Source organism: Sminthopsis crassicaudata, chromosome 5 (genome assembly GCF_048593235.1).
Source record: "Sminthopsis crassicaudata isolate SCR6 chromosome 5, ASM4859323v1, whole genome shotgun sequence".
Lineage (NCBI taxonomy): Eukaryota > Metazoa > Chordata > Mammalia > Dasyuromorphia > Dasyuridae > Sminthopsis > Sminthopsis crassicaudata.
In genome coordinates this window covers 296,983,936-296,990,612 of record NC_133621.1, presented here as the reverse complement: position 1 = coordinate 296,990,612, position 6,677 = coordinate 296,983,936, and the positions used below count along the sequence as shown (strand labels likewise).

Here is a 6,677-nt window from a genome sequence, read left to right as displayed (position 1 = left end):
TTCTATCATCCTTGACTTGGAGCAAGTAATTCTCATCTCAGCCTCTTTATCTATGAGGAGGAGGGTGGGAGCACAGTCTCCTGGAGAAAGCACTGAATTCAGACAGAGGACCCAGGATTGAATTCAGCCTCTGCTCCCTAATCCTGTGTGACTTCAGGCAAGTGACTCTTCCTGTCTGAGTTCCAGCTTTCTCATTTTAGAATGAGATGTTTGGGCCAGACATTTCTTTCAGTTCAAATTCTACACTCCTTTACAACAGGGGTCCCTTAATCCAGAATCCCCCTGCCCTCCGAGAAATCCTTGGATAGATTTCAGTGATCTTAAATGGGAGGAAAATCCCATTTTTATGGTCACTGATCTCTATGTCAGATGAACACATTCTTCAAAAACGTGACCTGAGAAGTTTTTGTAAAAATTCTTCCCCAGTTTACTGAGTATGAAAAATAGGAATGACATTTTTATATCTAAACATTTAATGCTATTTCTCAGTAAAATTTAGACTTTACACCAACCTTTCATTATTAAATTAGATTGGGAACTTGCTTTATGTTTTATTTAGAAGGGAAGAAACCATATTTATCTGTAAGTTAATTATTTGCAAAATAAAATTAAGAACTAGTATATTTTGAGAATGTTACAATCTTAAGTATCTGCTCTAAATATTAATGTTATAATTAATAGTTTTAATAATGATATTAATTATAGAAATATAGAATTATATCAGGCCATTGTACATCATTATTATCAAAATATTGTTATAATTCATTATGTTAGCATTATCTTCATGTTATAAATTTTAATTACAAATCAATTTTTTCTTTTTTAAAACTTTTTTATTTTCAAAACATATGTATAGTTTCCAACATTCAGCCTTGCAAAATCTTGAATTCCAATTTTTTTTCTCCCTCCCTTCCCCCACCCCCTCCCTTAGGCAGCAAGTAATCCAATATATGTTAAACATGTGCAATTCTTCTATACATATTTCCACAATTATCATGCTATACAAGAAAATGCCAAGAAAAAAAGATATTCTTTTCTGTCTCTATTCACTTTACTCCAAAGGTCTATCACACCTGACTTTTCTAAAATCCTATTTACCCCCTTCTTTCTTCTTTATTTTTGTTGTTTGATTTATCTAGTTCTGATAGAGCACGGTTGAGCTCTCCCACTATTATAGTTTTGTAGTCTATTTCTTCTTGCAGCTCTTTAACTTCTCCTCTAGGAATTTGGATGCCATTCTACTTGGTTCATATATGTTTAGTATTGATACTGCTTTATGACATATGTCACCCTTTTTTAGCAAGATGTAATTTCCTTCCTTTATCTCTTTTAATTAGGATGAATCAAATTTCAATGTTCTTTTTTACTCAGCAGCTTTCCTAGATTGAGGGCTGGAGGTTGGTCCTAGGTCCAGTCAAGCTTTCTCAAGCTAAGATGACCCCTTCATCATCCTCTTGTACTCGGATTTTCCTCTATTCTCGATTACATACAGCCTTTTTTTTCTGATTGGATTGATTGGATCATAATTGAGAACTCTAAACCCCTATTCTACAAATGAAGAAACTGAGTAATCTAATAAGTATATCTTGTAATATCTAGTAAGTACCTGGAGTGGGAACCTTGGCTTTCCAGAGATACCTGATTTTGTGTCTCAAGCATCTCCCACGGACAATCTACAAAGTGATTGGAGGATTGTAATCTGTACTAGTGAAAGGACTTTCCACATCCAGAATTCTTAGATTAAAAATCTCAGTTGTTTGTCCTTATTCATATTATTTTTTATCATTGTTATCATGACAGACAAATTCTTGTACCCTGGAAGATAGTTTCTCCTTCATTAGATGCTTTTTAAATTGAGGACCCCTTTTCTAGAATAAAAACCAAAAAAAGTTGTGGATTCATCCTTAACTATAGCTAGGTTGTAGCTTCCAAAGGGGTCTTTAGGGAGCACTATGGCCCGCCTCGGTCTGGGGCTGGAGTCAGGAAAACCTGAGTTCAAATTTGACCACAGACACTTATTAGCTGGGTCACTTACTTTCTGTCTGCCTCAGTTTCCTCAATTGTCAAAGGACGTTAATAATAACGCCTATCTCCCAGTGTTGTGAAGATCAAATGAAATAACATTTGTAAGGTACTTAGCATGGTGCTGGGCACATAGTAGGCCCTTAAGAAATGCTGGTTTTCTTCCCCTTCCTGAACTGAAAAAGTGACTTAAACACTTACTTAGCTGTGTGACCCTAAGGCAAGTCACTTCACCTTGTCTGCCTCAGTTTCCTCATCTGCAAAATGAACTGGAGTAGGAAACAGCCAACCACTCCAGCATCTCTGTCAAGAAAACCCCAAATGGCGAAGCAAAGAATCATTCCTGACTGAACAACAACAATAACCCAACCTCTCTTAATTGTTATGAAAAACAAATGAGATAATACTTATAAAGAGCTTTGCAGGCCTTAAAGGAACTCTGTAAAAATTAGCTATTACAAACAATATTATCTTTATCCAAAAAAGTAAATATAGAGAGTGGGGACTGACTCCTAAGATCACATAACGCGAAGCCCTGCCTTTCCCCATGACTCCAAGCTTACTATCTCACATTTCACTGGGCCATTGTACAGTGTGACTTGTATTAGTCCATAATCAAAAAATGGACCTTTCCCTCTCTGTAAATGGTTTACTAAAGTGCTAATTACATCTTTGGGAACCAAAAATACTTTCCAGGGGGGATGCTTTTGTAGCTTTCCAATTTACCAACATTTTCAATAAAGAGCGCGTCTGTTCTGAAAAGTGAGATACGCTGTAAAACTTTTCCAGAGGGGAGGAAGGTATTCTTAGCCAGGCGAGAGGACAGAAATGGAAAGAGCGTTTACCAGTCACTAACTGGCTCCCGTACTGGGTTAACCAAGCCCCGACTCCTATAAATTTGTTGCCCGCTAGCGGGGGGTGTAGCTTGGGTGCTATCCAGCTTTCTTAGAAACTCTTAGGGCCGAGAACTTTTCTTACCTCGCTCCCCCAGAGCAGCCTCTCACTGCTTTACCAGCCACCCCCCTCCCTCTTGCTCATCCTTTCTCCACAGACCCCTGCTAATACTAGGGGGTCGGGGGTCCAGGCTTCCCAGTTAACAAAACCCAAGGACCCCTGATATCAGACACATGTGTTCTTACCTCTTCAGGGGCTGCTCACCAGGCAGATCTGGGACTGCCTCAGAAAAAGGGACGAAAAGCAAAGAAAGAATATCAGTTGTCTTTTCGTTTTTCCCTAGTCCACAGGGAACTGCAATGTTTCTGCAGCCACACAGCACATTTGGCACTCTCGGAGAGATATTTTGCTCATTTCTGGGACGGCCTTAAAACTACTTGCCCAGTGGTTATAAAGATCTGCCTTTGTGAACAAGGAAATGTGTCATGGTAACCTTCAAGAAAAAATAGGCATTGGTCAGTAAAGTGAGCTCCGATCTTATCTCGAGGCTCCCAAACAGCCTACACATATGGAGCTACAGTGTCTGCCGGGGAGGTTCTTAGACTGTTGGTGGTCAGTCCTGTGAGCCCCCACAGCAGAGGCTAGCAGAGGGGGGTAAACAGCTGGCAGAACTGTAATAACGACTGCTCTTTTGCCTGGCAATGGACACACACTGAAGTCTTGGCTGCTCTTCCAATTCTGGGAGCCTCAGAATCAGGCACTGGACCTGAGCACATATTTGGTCTGTGCAGCAGAGCTGACCTTGGATGAAGGATGGTATATGGTGTGGAGGGAATAATTTCCAATGGCTTTTCCAGCTCTAGATCATATTTGGATAGCTCTACTTTTCCCCCTAAAAACTTGAAATTCACAATTTGTAATTTATTCCATTGGCAAAAGATCCTGTTTCAAAAGCAGGGAACCAGGAGACAGAGCAAATAAAATAATAATTATTTTTTTAATAATAGCTTTTAATTTTTCCAAACACACACAAAGATAATTTTATTATATATATTCATATATATGATCATATAAAATAAAATAATATTTATATAATATGTGTATATATAATATCACACAATACAGTATGACATTTGTGTATTTGAGATTTGTATCTCTCACATGTAGGTTCTCTCTGGGTTAGTCCCCACTTAACTCACAAGCCCCCACATCTGTCTATACTTTTTACCTGCTAACTGAAGAACAGAAGTAGCTAGATGGCTCAGTGGATAGAGCGATGGTCCTAGGATTGGGGGCTTCAAATTTGGCCTCAGCTAGTAAGCTGGATGAGCCTGACCAAGACATTTGATCCATTGGAGAAGAAAATGGCGAACCAGTCCACTATTCTTTGCCAAGAAAAAGCATCATATGGGTTACGACAAATCATACAAGACCGAACCACAACAATCTGGGGAATATATATGTTCAAAACAGAAGAAACATATACAAATAACATATAATCAACTAGAAGAAATCAAATAGGTATTGATGAAAGTGACAGGAAAACATCGCAGGGAGCGGTCTATCTATCCTATGGTTTATCTCACCACAGTTGAAGGAGGGCACTCACATGGAGAACTTTTCTAACTGGAGAACACGTGTGAAGGAGCTCGCACTTAAGGGTCCGTGTATGGCCAAGATGACTCAGACTCTAACGAACTTTAAAATCTGCTGATGTCTCAGGCTGCTGACAATGCCCTGCTGCTCCCCGGTGAGCAGCTCACCTTACTCTGTGAGTCACATTGATGGGCGTGGCCTCTTTGTGAAAGGTTCCATCTCTGTCCTGGGTGTCAGGTACCCGTTCCCTACAGACTATTGTATTTCGTCTTTCTTATTGTCTCTGCTTAACCTGTGGAGGCTAAAGTTCCCTCTGCTCCATCTTCTGGGCTTGAATTCTTCTAAGTTTACAAGTCACACCACCTAGAATAGGGCAGCTGAAAAAAGCCAAAATGCCAGCCAGAGCTCCCCAGGGATTGACTAAATCTGTTGCTTTGATTCTAGTTTGAATTCAGAATCGGTAGTCCCCAAGCATCTATCTGATTTAGGGTTAGAAATGCCTTGTATTTGGAATTGTGCAAATAAAGGGACTAAAATGTCCTTAACTTTTGACCCAGAGGTTTCACTTATAAATTTATCTACTATCACTGCCCACCCAGGAAGTCATTGTCCAAAAGAAAGCCCCTCATACAGCAAAATATTTATAGTAACACCTTTCCCACCCAGTGTGATAGCAAGGAATGGGAAACAAAGTCAATGACCATTGACTAGGGAATGGCTAAACAAGTTGTGGTATGTGATTGTTATGGAAATCTTACTGTGCTGTAAGAAAATAGAGAAACCTGGGAAGATTTAACATGAACTGATGCAAAGTTAAGTAGAGCCAGAAAAACAAAATACAAAATGGCTACCACTACCCCTGAAATAAAAAAATGAAAAAGTCATGAAGAGCCATTTGAAAATTTTAATATATCAGTTAGTTTTGCTGGACTCTTTGCTCTTCTTCCTCCTTTAAATTTTTTTTTTCCTTATAAAGATTGACTCTGGAAGGGGAGAAAGAGAGGAAATGTCTTACAGGGGCAAATCGAGGTGATGTAAAAACAATAATGAAAAATCCATGGAATCGATTTTTTTAAAAAGAAATTTCTTGTGAATTTCATTTAACCTTTCAGGGTGATCTTATGTCCCACCCCCAAACCAGTTTAGGGGTTTTTTTTTGCTCCCAGAAACATAGGAGAAGCTATGAAGTGCGCTTTGCTCAGATGACCCCAGAGGTTCACTTGGAAAGGAAATTGAGTAAGAACCAATACTAAACAGAAGAGATCATTGGCTTTCCTTCTCTGATGTACTTTCTTGCCTGTTTCATAATTTAGAGAATGACTAACAATCAAACTCTGGCATTTTATTCTCATAGTACAAAACCTCTCTCTCCCCCTATACAGAATATTATTTTAAATTCTATTTGATAATTTCTTTCTTTTTTTTTTTTTTTTTTTTTGGTGGACATTTATTTTATTTTTTAGGTTATACACGTACATTCATTTTTTTTTTTTTTTGGTGGATAATTATCCATTAATTTGTACGTTCAATGTACAATCATTTTAAAAATGTATTTCCATATGAATCATGTTGGGAGAAAAAAAAATCAGAACAAAAGGGAAAATCTACGAGAAAGGAAACAAATTGGAAGGGAAAAAAACAGTAAAACAGTATGTTTCAACCGACATTCAGTCTCCATAGTTCTCATTGAAATGCAGATGGCATTTTCCGTCCAAAGTTTATTAGAATTGCTTTGAATTACTGAATTGCTGAGAAGACCTATTCCACGGTTGATCACACAATTTGCTGTTGTTGTGTGCAATGTTTTCCTGGTTCTGCATCATTTCTTAGAGAACAATAATATTCCATTATGTCCATATGCCATATCTTGTTCAGCCAGTCCCTAGCTGATGGGCATATACTCACTTTCCATTCTTTGCCACCACAAAAAGGGCTGCTACAAACATTTTTGCCCATGTGAGTCCTTTTCCCCTTTTTATGATTTCTTTGGGATATAGATCTGGTAATGACACTGCTGGATCAAAGGGTATACACAATTTTATAGCCCTTTGGGTATAGCTTCAAATTGCTCTCCAGAATGGTTGGAGCAATTCACAAGTTGGTAGACAATTATTAAACTTATAATTTAGACATTACAATTCAATGGCAGAGATCTCTGGACAGAG

At 38.4% G+C, this 6,677-nt stretch overlaps 1 protein-coding gene across 1 annotated transcript in view; it reads right to left on the bottom strand.

Moving 5' to 3' along the window:
• Positions 1–3,299, bottom strand: part of LOC141544005 (apolipoprotein L6-like) — a 12,314-nt gene extending 9,015 nt beyond the window's left edge. Inside the window, exon 1 of the mRNA XM_074269654.1 lies at positions 3,162–3,299. The gene's annotated coding sequence lies outside the window, so the exon portion shown is untranslated. The remainder of the gene's footprint in view (positions 1–3,161) is intronic.
• Positions 3,300–6,677: the final 3,378 nt, after the last annotated feature.